Source organism: Corvus brachyrhynchos, unplaced genomic scaffold (assembly GCF_000691975.1).
Source record: "Corvus brachyrhynchos isolate BGI_N302 unplaced genomic scaffold, ASM69197v1 scaffold152, whole genome shotgun sequence".
Classification (NCBI taxonomy): domain Eukaryota; kingdom Metazoa; phylum Chordata; class Aves; order Passeriformes; family Corvidae; genus Corvus; species Corvus brachyrhynchos.
This window is the reverse complement of record NW_008237447.1, coordinates 2,469,811-2,487,317: the sequence shown is the minus strand read 5'-3', so window position 1 is coordinate 2,487,317 and position 17,507 is coordinate 2,469,811. Positions and strand designations below refer to the sequence as shown.

The 17,507-nt window shown below is 41.4% G+C and overlaps 1 protein-coding gene and 1 long non-coding RNA gene across 4 annotated transcripts in view; one reads left to right on the top strand and one right to left on the bottom strand.

Annotated features, from left to right (window-relative positions):
* The window catches only part of LOC108446049, a 9,720-nt gene extending 2,876 nt beyond the window's left edge, over positions 1 to 6,844 (bottom strand). For both annotated transcript variants that reach the window (XR_001861159.1, XR_001861158.1), the window contains exons 1-2: positions 4,415 to 6,844; positions 1,831 to 1,999 (exon numbers count right to left, since the gene is read on the bottom strand). This is a non-coding gene — a long non-coding RNA (uncharacterized LOC108446049). The remainder of the gene's footprint in view (positions 1 to 1,830; positions 2,000 to 4,414) is intronic.
* The window catches only part of HTR1F (5-hydroxytryptamine receptor 1F), a 106,161-nt gene continuing 88,660 nt past the window's right edge, over positions 7 to 17,507 (top strand). For both annotated transcript variants that reach the window (XM_017731493.1, XM_017731494.1), the window contains exon 1: positions 7 to 109. The gene's annotated coding sequence lies outside the window, so the exon portion shown is untranslated. The remainder of the gene's footprint in view (positions 110 to 17,507) is intronic.

Below are 17,507 nucleotides of genomic sequence, written 5' to 3'. Positions count from 1 at the left end.
CTGCCGCGGTGCGGATGCGTATGGACGAAGCCTCGTGAAAACAGCTCCCGACGCTTTCCCCCCAAAAAAACCAAACCCAAACAAACCACCCACTTGGATAATTAAAACGGTAAATCTAGCTAATTTTTCATTATCTTGCTTGTTGTGTGCTTATATATGTAGATATTTATTATTTATCTGGCTTCATTTCGTCATCCTTTGGTTTTTGTTAATTATCTGATCTTGTGCTGCCGATGAACTTGAGGTATTGGGGTTTGAAGCAGAGCAGGACTCTGTTTCTGCTTTTTCCTAAAGTTAGACGGAGGAACGAAAACGTTCCTGGTTCATACCAGCCTTGTGAGTATGTTTACCTGCTTTATCAACCTGAATGTAGATGAGATTTCCTGTGGCAGCATCCTCTTGAGTTTGCTTTTCCTTTAATTTTTGCCGATAGTACAGCAAAGATGTGTGTATGCTACACACAGGCAATCCTGTAGGCTGGTTTTGTATGCTGGCATTCACGGCTGGGATTCCAGCTAGGCTTTGCATCTCTTTAGTTTATGATGTTAACAAGTGACCTGTCTTCTGTTTTCATCCTAATTCCACTTGTGGATTCTGCCAAGAGATCGTCCAAACCAAATCAAGTGGTGTTTCTTAGCCCTGTAGTTATTTAGTTGCCTTTTCAGGGATAGAAGCATGCTCTGGTTTGTACAGGTCACACAACTTGTACAGCTTCATAATCCAGAGGGCTTTTGTTTGACAGGATATTAATTTTATACAGTCCCTGTATTGGTTGGATGCTTTATGAGACTGGCCAACCCCAGGCTTTCTACACATTATGAAAAGCAATTTTGGGAGATTGTATGTCTTAGCTTTGTTTTATAATTCCACAGATAATTATGCTTACTGCTATTAGCTATTCTTCTTCTTGGACTTTTAATCCAGCAGATATTTACCCAAGGATAATAAAATTGAGAGGTTAGTTAAAAAAAAAAAGAATCATTATATACATGGAGAAAAAACTGCCTTATTCTCATCAAATAAGAGAAAATGAGAGTGCCAGTTGCTAAAAATCACTGACCTGAACTTTGCTGTAAAATATGAGCTAAACTTCCAAGTCTGACTTGGGAAAAACTTAGCTCAGGGGAGAATCTGTTGCTCTTCATTTGTTTTGTTTCTTTCCTTTCTGAGAAGTCAATCATGTATTGATCTACATGCGTGAGCATATTCACCTGCACAGGCACACACCTGATATTGCACAAGTGCAGGACTTGTGAGCTGAGTTTTTGAGCCACAGAGAGCTACAAACAATGCAGGGGAAAGGAAAAAGGAGGAGAGATTTACAATATTTGCTGTTGGGCACATATTCTAGGGACCTTACTTTGGAAATGAGTCTCAGTAGTCAAAGAGAGGCAGAACCCCACGTGCACCTGGCACAGCTTCTGCTCTGAACTGCTGCTTGCTGCGATTACATCTGTATTTAAATTAGTCTTTGAAAAACTTGTGTTCATCCATCATTTATCTTGTGAGTGCTGAAAACGGGATAAAATACACATTTGCTGGTTAATTTGGTCTGCTAAATTCTAAGACCTGTTGACCCAAGAGACTAGTTCTTTGCTTAAGGGCTAAAAAAATTATTTTTGTTCACGGTCATACAAACTGCTGTGTGCTGACGCTGCACGCTTCACCTCTTGCAGTGTTGCATGAAACAGGAATATGGAATTAGGAGCCATTGTTTCTCCTGCACATAGGACTTAAAAGGGTTAAGTGATTAGTCAGCAGCACTGCTCAGAGCATTGGTAACTCCAAGGAATATTACTTTCCGAACACTTGGAAAGGTAAAGCCTTTACCTCAGGTTGTTTTAAGGTAGTCTAAGTAGACTGCTCTTGGTAGCCATGCTTCTTCACAATTACCATTCACATCTTCTCTCTTCGGTGGATTTCTGCAAAGTCCGGATTTTAGCCAAGCCTGTCATAAATATCTAGAAGTTTCTTCTATTTGATTGCGGAGACTGAAGCACTTGGAATGTCAAAGGAGGGAAAAAGTAATGAGCTCTAAGCCATTGTGAAAAGTTAATACCGTAGCTAAAATAGGATTTCTGACTTACCTAAAAGACTGCTTTTTTAGGAGGAGATTAATCAAGCCTTTGTTGTTTTGGAGTTTTATTGTAATTATTATTATTCCCAGAAGTATTGGACTCTACAGCTAACTCTCACTGCCCTCAGTGAAACCTGAGAATAAGCGAGTTTCCTCGCATATTTCCTCCTTCTTCCTTCTCTGTGAGCACCAAATTACCTGGATGATGTTTTTTCATCCAGGCAGCAAATCAAAGGGCTGACAGTATACACTTAGGTAGGAGGCACCCACTGCATGTAGAATCTGATTTCTCAGTACCAAGATTCCTCTTGAGCTGGGGTTACAGGACATCTCTCGGGTGCTCGTGGCATTTTGTGCTAATTCCACATAGGAATACATATGAGGAAGACATACCACTATTTTAGTGTTTGAGAGAGCACAAGTGTTTAAAATTCAGATATTTTAATGACTTACTGATACACAGCTGTTAGAAGTGACAACCGAATTTTTTTGATCTGGAAGAGTAACACCTTTTTGCCCCAATTTTCTCTAAGGTATTTACTGGAAAAAAGCCTTTTATGCTGCCAGATTCAGTGGTTTGCCCTACCCCTCACCCAGAAACGGGGGGAAAAAAGGCATAGCTTCAATATGCAAGAAAAACTGACTTTAAGACAGATTTAGCAGTTGAAATCAGTTTTTATACCTTTGTCTTTTAAATGACTAATCTCTATCTGTGGGTGTCCATTTAACCTGTAATATAACTTTGGAAACTGCTGGAGGCAATTTGCACTATAGGATCTGAAGTGATTAACATTAGTTACACATATATATAAAGCATTTCAGTGTTTGATGGGTTGTATTTCTTGGCTTTGGATGCCTTTTTCTTTTTTTTTCATGTCACATTCTCATCTGCAGGGTAATTTATGAGCACAAGCAAAGGTTACAGACTCCCTAATTCAAGCTTCAACTGTTATTGCATTTTTATACAAATGCTCATTTTCTTTGTCATACCATTTAGCAAAAAGGATCAATGTGATCCATTATCCTGCAACTATTGTGTGGAAAAAAAAGTGGTTTTATCAAAAACGTGTCCCCTGGTCATATTTTTTTGTAAACTAATTATACATGTCAGACATAATGTTGCCCTCTGCTATCACATTATGTTTCCAAATGTAATAAAGTTGGGAAAGTTTCAATGCATGAAAAAAACAAAGTATTTTTTCCATGGGCATTTGATGTCCATGGTTGGAGACTTGCTCCTGGCAGAGAAACAAGTTCTTCTGCCTATACAATTCACATTTTATTTAAAACCAGGGCACATTTCAGAAAATGTTGGGAATGTATATTACACAGATTGAATTTCAAGACTTATTTTCTTGATGGGTCATCTTACAAATTAATGATGGAGTAAGAGAATGGAATTGGAGGTCATTTCCTCCATATTCTCTTTAGGTCCTCAGTTCTGCAGTTTCTGGAGGAAGAAAAGCACATGGGAGTACAGTGAAATATGCAGACCTAGACACCCTAAGAATTGACTAAACACTTTTGAGTCTGCCTTGCCTGCAGTAGGAGTGTGTCACGTGGTAATTTGGGAAGCTTACTGGGAAATGGAAAGGTTATGAAACTGGGTTTGACTCCTACAGCTGTGCAGCCCTGTGTGGGCATTTGCAGGTTTTCTGTAGGGGAGAGGTCGAAAGCCCAAAATTAAAGGCAGGGTGGCTAATTTTAAATAGGCTTGCTCTGCCATGAAGCATCAGCTGCTCAGCACCACAAAAAGTCCGACCTAAGGACTCCCACTTCACTGGCTCCTCTGAAAAATGGGAGGATTGGAAACACTTTATCAACTACGAGCAAAAGTAGCCTTGTTGACTGTGTTTAAGTATTGTTTCTTCTTGACAAAATGCAAGATGAGCTTTGAAAGCTTTGAGCACCAAGCACCCCCAAATTTAAGACAGGGCTTATCAAAATGAAAAAATGGCTGCCTAAGTTCTTTTTTTTCCTTATTTGTTCCTAGAATCTTGTGCCTAATTCATTGTATTTTGTAAGAAACCATTACTCCAGTATGTTAAATGGCAGTGTTGCCTTTTCAGGCATTGACTGAACTGCATTTGTGTTGATTGTGGAAAACAGAATGGTTTGATGGTGAAAACATCCAAAAAGAATCAGCCAGTCAGATGGCTCATGCACAAACACGGCAGTTATGCCCTAAGTGCTGAACTGTTATAAAGTCATTCTCTGCCACAGGGAATATTGGATTTCAGAGTGACAATCCCACTATTGAGCCGTCTACAAGGTGCAAAGAGGGGCCAAGGTGATTTAGCTACCTACTTGCATAAATAAGTAGGTGTCTGTACTTACATATGTACACAAACACACAGAGCAGTTCCATGGAGGCCAGTACAGGACCCATGTGAATGAACAAACAGTTGTGATGAACGTTGAAGGAACATTGGGACGGTGATCTGCTGGTGAAAGAGAAAAGGAAAGCAGAAATGAAAACTAGGAATCACGGAAATGTCTGATCCAGTATGTAGATTTTTGACATGGGTGTGAAGGGTTGGAACTGGCTACCTCACCCAGAAATGCTTATGCAGTAATAAGAGGAGATTACAATTTGATGGAATTCTTCCAAATGGTACTTTGTACCTATTGAAGTGTGGTTTCATTTGGCAGCTTCTCCTGACTTGAGGAGAACTTCCAAACTCTGCTGCTATAAGTCACAATCAAAAATATGACAATGTTAGAACACTTTGACCTTCAAAATAGAATTTGAGAGTATTAAATTACTGTACCTGTAACACAGTCGTGTCTGCAATAACAATTACAGGCAAAAAGACAAGAGTCAGAATCCCCTTCCCCTTTTTCGCAGCAGTGGAAATAAAAGTTCATTTTAGTCAAGTTTCAATCCTTTTGCTTTCTTCCTAGAGCTGTCTGTAGTTGGTTCCTGCAGCAGCTGAGTGAGCCGAGCAGGACAGTTGGCTTGGGTCTTTTCATGGACGGGAATGCCAAATGTTCCTGCTTATTGTTCCCTCCCTCTAACAGAGGACACGGTGTTCAGTGAATCACTCTTATGGCCAGCAGCAGAACGTGACTTCAGCATCACCTTGCACCTTCTGTCCTCCCAGTCCCACTCTTTTTCTTGCCTCACAGCAATTAGGTTTCAGGCAGACCATCCTTCCTCTTCCTCTGCTGTTTGAGTTTCCTGGGTTTTGACTTGCTGGATCGTTACTGATTGCACTCACATGGAAGCACTGACACTGACCTGCCTGGAAGACTTTCTGTGTGGGCAGCAGTAATCCTTTGGGCTGTTGTTTCTGCCTGAATCCAGAAGCCAATGTGCATGACACTTACTGTAGGGTGACTAATACATAAAAACAAGCATTTTCCAGTTTTAAGTGCAGATGATTTATTTGTATTATAACCATATTAGTTAGTCTCTAGATACATACATTTGGGCCATGATTTGATCTTTTACTGGATAAGAGTGATCCTTCCTCTAGGAGGAAAGAAAAACATTATTCTTTTTTTTTACCCAGCACTGTTGATTTGATAGCATTAAATCCATCCATTTTATTTGTATTAAGGGTAAGATTATCTCTAAATTTAATATGGGGGAAAAAAGTCACTATCAATACTCATTTTCTTAGCTTTGTGCTAGATTATAAAAGACCAGCCTGGCTTGGAGAACCACGGCAGTAGGCAGTGATGGAGCCCACGGAGTACAAGTTTGCCACCTCACTGCGATGACTGTGGCTCACTGAGTCACTGATGAGAGAGGGGTGCTCTTAAACCAGCAGAGACAACCAAAACAGGAATGTCTGTGATCAAAATATGATCCTTGAGAGAGATTTCAGGCCATGGTTTATTGGTAACTCAGTCTCCAGAGGATGGAGGCTAACTTGGGCCTCATCAGTATTACTTAGAGATGCAGCCCAGACAGTTATCACAGTATCTTCCTCTAATTTGTGTTACAATAAATCCTGGTAAATACCGCACAAGCTTTTAACAGTGCCACAGACACAAAGCAATAAATGTGTGTTGGGTGAAAATACTAGGAGTGTGTACCATTGTCTGGAAAGCTTTAATCAAAAATAGCTCATTAGAACAACTATTGTCAAGTTATAAACCTTACACCACTTGTGATTGTTCAGGAGACTCCCCTGGGTATCCTGAAGTGTTTTAATTAATAGTTTAATAAAAATTAGCGTTTAATTATTCATTAACAGTTGAGCTGTGGGAATAGCCTGTACAGTTGGTAAGCGTGCAGGTGATAAAAGGTTGAGGAGGAATGCAAATGGATGGAACGACTGAGTTAGAATTAAAGGTTTTCTTAAAAAATGCAGCTGAATAGAACCAGTATCAAGGATGATCTTGGGCAGGAACAACCAAGAGTGCAAATTTAACAGTGGAAATGACTGGCCAGGCAGAGATAACACCCCAGCAATATCACAGAGCTAATTCATGTTCTGATGATGTAACTGGCAGATCCTTTTTGAGAAACTGCTACATGACCCTCCACATCCTGAAGCTGGGAATATGGGGAAGAGAGAGAGAAGGGCTGCTCTGCAAGGGGGACATGCTGGGAGCTGAGGTGACCCCAGCATGGGCATCCCTCACTGAGGGGATACAGCCAAGCACAGGCAGGCAGAGCCAGGTGCCCATAACGGGACCTGTGACGGCCCCAGAACAGTGAGGGGATGAACCAGGGGCCACCCAAGGGAGCAGGCAGGACAAAAAAAATGACAGACGTTTTCTAGTGACATAGGAAAAAAAATTCAAATGTACCAGAGAAAACAAGCAAATAATATAATTATCCTCTCAAGAAAACAGGAAAGTCAAACTTTAGAAGTCTAATAGCATTTTGGTCTCTGTAAAAGATGCATTTAAGGCTGTTGATTTCTTTCTTAGGGAAATGACTTCCATTCTGTCCTCTCTAACACTTTCATCTACATAAACAATCTTCTGTATTGGGCTTGCCCAACATAATGGCATCACTACCATCTCTTCTGCACAAAGAATTTTTACATTAGCGTTATAAATCAAGCTCCTCCTCACCCTGCCTTTTACTGAAGGCTTTTAATTTTTTTCTTCCAGTCAAGTCTCACTCTTCTCAAAGACTGTACTGCAGGTCTTATTATGAAATTATCTGAAGACTGACATTTGCCAGCAGCAAAATGGGCCCCTGCTGTTTTGTAAAAGACAAAATGTGTTTCTTTTTATCTAGACCAAAAGCCTTGTGTCATTATGGGGTTTTGGCTTTTTCTTTTTTTAAATATTTTAGGATGTTTATATCTAGAATAAACAACCATTTTCTATTCATAATGAGGATCTGTGTCTACACTGTCATTTCTCTGGTTTGTTGTTAAGTCCCTCTCTCCTCATCATCAAAACTGTATCAACTTGAGTTTGATTGGACCCTGTTATGCAGAAAACCAGTCAGTTTCCTCCAAGACAAAAGCCAGATGTGGATTTAGAGGTGATTTGTTAAGGATACCATTTCAAATAAGCACAAGAGCCAGGACCGTATCCAGATTGGGATCTTTCTGTCCTGCACAGTGTTTTCCAGCACACTTCCAGCAGATCTTCTGTCCTCAAGGGCTCACAAAACTTCGTGCCATGTCCAAGGATATGCAACTTATCTTCCCTTTGATATTAGACTATCAAACTACCAATCCACTGGTTCAGCCCTCATGTCAATTCAGCTATTTTGAGCCAGAAAATCTCTAAAAAACAGTGATTATGTCTTTCAGCTACATGGCCCTGTGTTAGAGGCCACACAGTGTGGGCACAGCTGTTTGTTCTCACTGCTCTGGATGGAGTTAACAGGAATATTGTGAGCACCAGCCGCACTTCAGCTGGGAGCAGGGAACTCTCAGCAAGAGAGACATCTTTCTTCTGTTTGTTTCAGAGATTTGTGATTCAGGATTAAGTTTTTTGTTTGCATTTCAGATTTTGTCAATGGCCTAGAGACACCCTAAGATTTCTCCTTGGGAAAGGCAGACGAGGCTCTCCTCAGCCCAGGGCAAGGCAGTTACCACTGGACAGATGACAAAATGAAACAGCATAATGAGCAGCCCAGGATGCATCCATTAGTTTTTGGCACAAAAGTCAGTGGTGCTTTAAACTCTCTGTAAAGACAAATTTGACCTAAAAAATACCTATATTTGGATCCAGCTGCCAAAGAAACACAGGTAAGGAGGGTATTAAGTGTGGAGCCCACTCGTGACTGTCTGTAGTGGCAGCCAGCACCTGTAAGCGTTGAGCCATGCAGATCCTCTTGTAACAACAAAGAATGGAGACTTACAAATGCTGTCACCTTTCCAGAACAGGATTTGCTCTTTGGTGAGGCAGTTACATGGTCCCTCGTGAACAACAGCCTGGGCTGTGTGTGTATGTGGTATTGGGACACAATCTGCTATTCACACTGGAATTCTAAATCTATCGTCATTGCCTAAAAGCCAGGAGTGTCATCTGCACTTAGGTGATCTTTAATCAGCAGCAACAGCTCTGGGTGTGCATCTTGTTTTCAGGATGACCTATGAAGCTGTCATGTGTAGCTGCTTGACCTATAACAGATAATGCCATCAGGAGGAGCAAGCACTAAAATGAAAAACAGCTTTCCTTGCTTTGCCTAACATTCATCTGACACTCCTGCAGGCTGGAGCTGGGCAACACAACTGCACACAGAGTGCAAGTTCACTATGAAGGTGCGCCTTAATCACCTCTTTCTAGTGGGCTTGTTTCTTCTCTCAGTTCTCAGGCAACAAGTCTTCTGTTCGTTAGCCCTATCCTTGATCTTGTGCTGAAATTATTTATTGGCTCTCCTGGTAGTTTGTTAGAATAATGGCACTCGTTTCTTGTTATATACAGCTACACATAAGAAATAAGCAAACCACATTTAGTCATTTCAGTTATTTCAATCCACTAAATCTCCCTAATAGAACAAAGGAAAGGGGTGCTTAGATGCACTGAAACTTCATCTGTTTTTTAGTATGAAGAAGCTAAATTCAAAAAAGGTACCAGAAAAGTGTGAAAAGTATTATTTAGGAAAACCAGACATTAGATTTACAGTGAGATTCTTTCGTTTTTTTAGATATTATCCTTCAGAAGCAGCTGCTGTCTCAATGGCAGACATCACTGGTTACATGAAAGATTTCTGTCGAAAGCATGACATTTAATTTCAGAAAAGCAGTCATTAATTTCTGGCTTCAAAAGTCTGTAAAGTGTGTCAATCGTTAATGACAATTAACAAAAATTCTGAATGTAGCAATAATTTAATCTCTAAAAAGAGAAGAGAGGATAAAACTTGTACATTTTCAGGGTTATATGGGTAAACTAGAGAGTTTTTGTCAACACATTCTGCCTTCAGCTTTAAAATGTTTCTCGTCTTGTGTTCTGAAGACCTTCAAATTGTTTACTGTCTTGTGCTCTGGAGAGTTAAAGACTATCACTGTAACTGATAGAGGAAATAATACCTTTAGTGGACCATATATCCAGCAAAATTATGCCATTTAAAGAGGTAAAATTATTTGTGGATACACTCAAATTTTCTTGCCAGAACAAACCTTAACCAAACATTATCAAGCACAGAGATCTGGGGTTTTTTAACTGATACAGCAGTAAAGGAACATAGTTGCAACAGGATGGCAGTAATTTTTTTTCCCTAATAGTTCAGTAATTGCAAAGCACAGTCCAGACATAACTTCTTGCTCTCTGGAGGTTTTTCATCTTGCAACAGTTTTAACCTCACGAAGGACCACTGTCACAGTCTCCTGCTCCTCCTGCTCATTACAGGCTGTTCTCAAACAGGCTTGGAGCCAGAGAGCAGCAGCAAGAACAGCTCTCTAACCAGCTTTTATGGCAGTCCTGAAGATAGAGATGCCCTGGTTCAAAGCCCTTTTATCTCCATTTAAGAGGAGGGCCTGAAATGGGCTTAGGTTAGTGCTGTGAGGGGCAGTGGGAAGAAAGCAGCGCTTTATGTTGCAAGGTGTGCAGGCGCCCACACTCTGAACTGCTTTATCCATCCCCGGCACAGGCACAGCTGACCTCTGCTGGAATCAAAGAGTATAGAAAGTAAATCAAGGGATTTGATTCATGTCCTCGTGAAGAGAGGAACACATTTTTGGCAAACTCCTCATTCCTTTTCAATATCCACTGTTGGAAAATCCCATTAAAATCTCCTTTCTCAAGACCTATTTGTGAAGGCTGGTGGATGCAATACGTGGTAAATGGGAAAAACAACACACCAGAAGCACAGGGTCTGTGTTACATCCACTTGCAAGAATGGGCCTGTGTCTGGTTTTTTTGGACATATCCTGAGGCAAGGATGGACAGAGAGGAGGATGGGTCCTGATTCTCCTTGGAAAATGCTTTCCACTGCATACCCACAGAGATGCTTCTCTCCCTCTAAGGACTTGTGTGGTCTCCTCTACTGCAGTATCACCTGGGTTTTACTGAATGTCCATCCCACTGCAGTCTGTGAGGTTGGAAATGTGACAGTTCCTTTCATTTTATTGATTCAGAGAGAGAGGCAAACTCCCTGATCTAGGATATCATCCATAGACAGAGGATTTGCCTCTCCTCTCCCCAAATAACACAGCAATGACACTGACTGACTTCTCGGGTGGAGGTGGTGAGGATGAACTGGTGACCCTCTGCAGTTACCAGGACCATTGCAACACACCCAATCAGCTCATAACAGTCAACAGCACTTTTAGAAATTGCTCATATCTGCTCCATCAGAAAAGTCACAAGAAAAACCTCTTCATTAAATATCAGAAAAACAGGTTTGGCCAGAATTTATCTGGAAAAATATAGAATTAAAATGGATTTAAATGCAGAAAGATGACGAAGCAACCGTTTTTCTGACCTGAAGGCATCAATCTGCTGAAATCTGTCTTCTATGTATCAAAGAGTTGCATAACCAAGAAAGAAGGGAACAAAAGATATATCTTCACTTCTCTCATAAACCTGTGAGGCACCTTGGTAGAAGTGGTACAGAAATCTAGACTGAAATTCAATGCAACAGCAGAGAGCCTAAGTTAAAGTTAGGCAGACAAAGAGATGTGCTGAAAATACGTATAAGAAGATGAAGCACCATTTACACAGGAAGGAGCACTGGAAACTTCAGGATCTGCTTTAATTCATCAGAAGTTACTTCACATAGAAATATAATTCTGACTTTTTACTGCCAATTCTTTTCATAAAAGCTGCACTTTTTCCAGTTGTGACCAGCTAGGTTGTTCCCTTAACTGTTGCTGAGAGAACTACTTATGCAATGACATAATTTAGTGATGCCTTTTCTGCATCTTAATGTGTAGTACACCTGTGACTAAATGATTTTTACTTTCTCATTTTTTATTGAGACAATATTGTGCAGACTTCTTTGGCAGGAACCTGACATAAAGCTCTGTCTGTGGAGCCCAAACACATTTACTTTCTGGAAACTCATCCATTTAATCTAGAGAAGCATAGGTCATTTGAAGAATGATAAAATTACATGGTCAGCCTGAAAATTAAGCCATTTATATGAAGAGGTTTGCTCTTATGCAGCTGTAGGTACGAATTGCTGACCTAAAAAGTTAAGGCATTGCAGGCATATTAAGAAAATAAAGATAAAGGTTTTCATAAATGGGTGAAGTAATAAAAGAAGACAGGAAATAAAAGATTTGTTTGTCCTGACTGAAACAGAAAGCTTCTTTCTGTGGTAATGAGAACAGATCATACCCCTCACGCTTCCTGTTACAAATCTTCTGGCCCAACACCTGTCAAGTGCAACTGCTGGATGTTCTGCCCTTTAAAGAGCTGTAGGAATCAATGATCAAGGAGTACTGTTCCTTCTTTCAGTAAAGAAGACTTTGTCACCCTGTCTTCCTTCTTTAAACTCTTCTCTTCCTTCCTGCAATTGCTGCCAGCTCAGAAACAGCTGAATTGCAACAAGGAAATATCCTGGAGGGGTGGAGAGGGCCTTGTGGGCAGAACTGTTCTCCTCAGGCTCAGCTATGTCCCAGCCAGGGGAGAGAAGGTAGTTCTGGTTGAGAGTAGAGAGGGGAAAAGAAGGGGAGAACAATACCTTTCTTTGCATCATCATATGCCTCTAAAACCTATCCTAAAAGTCAAAATCAGTTTTTCTTCTGTCTCTGTAGTGGAGGGAACTACAAGAATCTCTTCTCACCTCTCTTTTGGTGCCTTTGAGGGTGAACTGTGTCACTCCGAGCTCTTAGGCAAGAGCTTCATCTCAGGGATCGACAGGGGAGCAGCTCATACATTGCAATAAACTGGCTTGGAGTCAATTCAATTTAGATCAAAGTGATGATAATGCTTTAAAGGGACTAAAGAGGCAATTCAAAAGATGTTTCTGCCTTCTGGAAGGTTATCCAGCTAGCTACTCATATCCCTTAGGTTGGTTTGCAAATTTAGGTTCCAAGTTACTTCTAAGTGCCCCTTGCTAAGTCCCAATGTTTTCTGTGTGCAAGTGCTTGTCTGTTTTTCACCCCATTTTATCTGAGTGATTGCCCAGGCCAGAGGGAGGTAGAAGAGTCCTATCAGAGCAAAGGTAATACCTTAACAAACAAATTGTGAAGATATAAGTATTCCTAGTGCAGCCTCTGTTTTTCAGGTTTAGATTCTCAGTGATGAGGAGGAGGCTGTACCACAGACTGTGCCATGGGGCTCTGTGTCTGATTACAAAAGTAAATCCTTATTTAGACAGGTTTTCCTACTGTTAACTTGCTGCCTCTCAGACACAGGCACATGCCACCACCATCCCTTTATGCTCCTTGTCAGGGACTTACAAAGGCAGGGGGCTTGTTTTGGAGAACAAGTTTGGATCACACTGGCTGAGAGGCCTCTCCTCCTGGCACTGTGCTGAGGAAACCAAGCTAGGGGAGGTACAAAAGCTGCTGCTACCTCCAGCCTCACACAGGCTGGTTCTGGAGTTCCCTCACCTGCCTGGTTCCCCTAAATGACGGGCATGGAGCCCACCTTGCCCTGGAGAACGTGCTGCATGCCAGCATCTGCAAGGTGAATCTTCCTTCACAAGGAAGGAAGGAGCTGGCCTGGACTCTGGGATAGTGCCTGCTTGTCTGGATTGGGGATACAGAAAAGTCATTTCTGAGGCAGAGGAATCATTCATGGATTGCAAAAGTTCAGCAAGTCTGAGCTAGGCATTCTGGTAAAAGTTGTAATTAGATTGCAAATATACATATTAATATACATATTAAACATGATCCTAAAGAGGCTGCTAAATCTAAATGCAATAGGATAAACACAGACAGTTAGAAAAAGATGGCATAATTACAAGCCAGAGACTGAAACTTAAATTCTGTTATGTCATCTACCTGTTTTTCCCTCATACCACCCCAGCATTCTTGCTAGACCTTTCTGAATCACACTTTTGATATATTGCCAGTTCAGCAGCAGCAGAGCTGGGGATAAGACACCATGATTAAATCCTCACAGAGACTGTAACAGAATAAATCAAATTATGTAAGCAGTTAATTTTCATAATTTGAAATTACTTGTCTTTTATACAGTCAGAATCAATCTAGGCTATTAGCAACTACTTTGGAGTATTTTGGACATAGTTTATGAAAGCTGGTAAGGGAAGGCAGCAAGCCATTTTGTAAGCAGGTTTGTAATACCAAGTCTTGCCCTGGGTTATACTCAAAAGTCACTTCAAAAGTGATGGCATAATGGTCAGTTCTGGGAAACCTGATAGGCCAAAGCAGAGTCAGAAAAGTGCAAGCAGGAATCAGAGAGCTGGTTTGAGAAGGGAAGAAGGGCAGAGAGCACATGGAAGAGCTTTCCACCCTGTGGAGAGCCCGAGGCTGCCCCTTCCCACAGCTCTCAGAGTCACTGCCGACCTGCAGCTCAGAGGGTTTGGGTTTAACTTAATCCTCTGCCAAAATGCATCACCTTGGTGTCACCATTTAGTCTCCCTGTGTCTCACTGTCCTGACTCATAAAGCAAGGTGAGGAGCATTCACCTGACTGACAAAGAACCGGGAATAAAAAACACATTGAACAGTAAAAGTTACTTGATCTCTGTGAGGATGGACCATTGCTCACACCGACAGATCTTCCTGTGAGGAGCTTCCCTGCAGCTTCAAGTCAGGGTTACTCAGTCTGTTCTCTTGGTATGGGAACAGGCAAAATACCTGCAAATAAGTTTTAGGCAGGACATGCAGTTCTGGAGGCCTCCTCATAAGAGACGTGCCCCTGATTTTATCTATAGCCAGCCATGAGTTTAAAGGATGAGGATTCACAAGTGGTGGTTTGGTCTTACAGCTCTCCCCTCCCACCAAGCTGACAGAAGGCTTTCACAGCTGGTTCTGCAGACCTTCACAAGACCTTTCTTCTTCCCTGCAAGCAGCAATGTCAACTGAACATTGATTTTCAATGTGGTTTGCATCACTGAAACATTGACACTTTAATTATCAGGAGGCCCTGCACAGGTTGGAATTAGAAAATAATTGTAAGTACTCATATCACAGAGCTTAGTACAGCAATTCCCAAAAAGTTATCTGAGCAGTGACACTTTGGAAGCTTCCTTACTGTAGTTTTTGTTCTTACAAAAGTTTTCAGTCTTTCTGTTCCCTCACACAGATTCTCTAATGTCTAATAAGATGTTGAACACATGCTGTGGCCTTTCCATTAACAGGGGCTTGCCTTGTATCTACTTGTTTTTATCAACGGCAAAGGGATTTTTGATCTCTCTCCAAGTTTAGTTGAAACTGGACAATGAGTTCAAAAGGAGCTCATGGGGACTGACAATGGCACAATCTTGTAACTCTTATTTCCCAAGGAAACTGGATTAAAAGGAAGCATCTATGTGGTAGGCTAATTCAAACCTTCCCTTTTGTCAGTTAAAAGAAAGTGAGAAAATAGATTTTTACACAATGTTTACAAGCTGAGTTTCAGTCAGAGGGAAACTGACTCCTTAAATTATATATTTTTCTCATTAGTGGGTCTAGAAGAAGGACAGGTTTATGTTTTTTGATAACTAGAAGAAATTAGTGTTTTAAAGTTCCTTCTTCTATTAATTACTGGCAATTTGCTTTGTCAGGGGTTTCCACGGCATGGTGTCTCCTTTGAAATAATTGCAAAATCATTCTCTCTTTAAGGTTGTTTTGAGCAACATGATGGAAGTCTCCCATAGCCTGGTTTCCTACTGGAATTTTTATCCTTCTTGATTATAGGCTGTGTTCCCATGACAATTCCTGTACTCATGCATCCCAGAATTAGCTCCTAACACGTTCTAGCCTGATGGTACATTAAGCCCACTCAGTGCTCTGCAAACTACATGTACGCTCTAGGCTCTGAATATGTGGGGAGAGGAAGGTCTCTAATTTGGGTATTAAGGCTATGGGATTTAAAGATGGGAGAAGGGATGGGCAGAAGGTAGTGGAGGAAGTAAAAGATGCCTAGGTTTATTCCTTTTTAAATATTTTTTTTTTAATAGAAATGCCTCACATGTGCAGGCTAAGAAGGGTATGTAAGAGCAGTAAGTATAAACTTTTGGTGAAATGGAACACTTGCTTGAAAATGACATCACTTTATCTTCAGAGTCAGCTGACAAGAACAGCAAATTCTGTGTTTTGAGTCAACTTCCCTGCAGCTTTCCTTCACTGAGCCCTCAGTTTACCTGCAAGCTCCCTGTTTCCATGAGGAGTCTGTGTGACATTCCCACTTTAAACACCGCAGCATTCCAGCTGCAGAACTACACACCTTCCTAGAGATCTCATCTTAGTCCAAACCTGAGGAATCCTAGTAAAGACCACCTCAAAAGGAACAACTCAGTGCTCAGTCCTAGCTGCCAAAACAGTGCCAGAGCTGATGGTAACATCCAGCACTGCCAGGAGCTGAGAAGGGAACACCTGGATGCTCCACCACTGCAAGAGAAGTCAAGGTCCTTTGACAAAAAAGTAGATGCTGGTTTGGCTCCAGACAGCACTGGAAGATCAGCATTGTATTCCCATGTTTTGCAGACAGCACTAATGTTTCTCAGCCAAGGCACAATGAATTTTCCAGCCAGGACTCCTGATGGATCTTCCTGGACATCCAGCACTGCTACCAGAACATGGTTAACCACTACAGCTACTGAGAGCTGCTCACTGATTCCTTTCCACCAGCAGTTACAGTTCACAGATTAAAGCTGTTCTGAGGCTTTCTGGATGTTTTTGCCCCCAGCCTGTTCTCAAGAAGCTGTCCAGACTGAGGAAGCAAAACTCTTCAACATGTTTCCATCTGAGAACAGCCTACCATCTCACCATCTGTCACAACAGCACTTTCTAACATTTTCTTCTCCCTCTTGGTGCTTCTTATGCCTCTTCAAAGTTTGCCCTCTGGCATTCTCCAAATGCCACAGCAGTGTTCAGCAGTGAAATATACCCCTTGGGACACTTGCATTTGTGGAGTATCAAAAAGTCTCCTCCCTCCCAGATTTTTCTTGCTCAGTATGATGGTACCACAAGGGTTAAAAAAAAAAAAATACCCAAAGCTGCTTATAATGAAAGCATGGTTAACAAGATGTCAGGTATAGGAGAGAATGCAACTGAGATTGTAGTTTGCTTTAGAGTTTGTATGATGCTGTGAGCCTTCAGCCACCTTTAACTTCTACAAGATACATTACCCAAAGTAAGATATGTAAAGATGCCTACAGATTTTAAGATACTCAGTTTGCATTAATCACAGTCTCGCACTATTAATGATTTGAATTCAGAAACAATAACGCAAAATGTCTATTTTTTGCTATGCTATTTGCTCAGACCTTCAGATGACCTAAACCTAAATTTAGAGGATAATACATTCAAAGTCAATAGTGTCTGAGGGGTCCCCTATAAAAGTGACATTGACCTCTCATCCTCACAGAACCTCTGTGAGGAGTTCCCCACAGAATAATCGCTGCCTACTTCACCAGCTGTCATCGCCATCTCAACAAGACCCTTTCTGTTCCTTGGTGACAAACCTCCTGATCAGATCTGTCCCACACTTCAGGGGCATCCTACAGAGTTGCACCAGGAGGTTACTACCTATTTCTTCAACTCTCATTCATTTTCTGATAATTCAAAACCATAGAGGCACCCGCCCAGTCCCTGAACCAATGCTGGTCTCCAGGCTGAGCCCAGAGGGAGACCATGGGAGGGGAATTCCAGGAGTGAGGGAAAAACATTGCATTAGTGTTGCTATGGAGATGAAAATTAGCACAATAACTATTGTGTTCTGTTTCAAAGCTTCCCAGTCTCCAGTTTTAACTCCTTCCCCTACTCTACTACTGCTTTAGATCTGCCCCAGCAACATCCCAGCACACCTGACAGATTTCTGGGCCAGGAACTGGAAAAGGAGTGGCAGAACACAAAAGAACATGAAATCTGGGCAGGGACCAGAAAAGGAGGAGGAAAAAAGTGAGGGAAGGTCTTGTAGAAAGAGGAGATGATAAAATAAAATTGGGG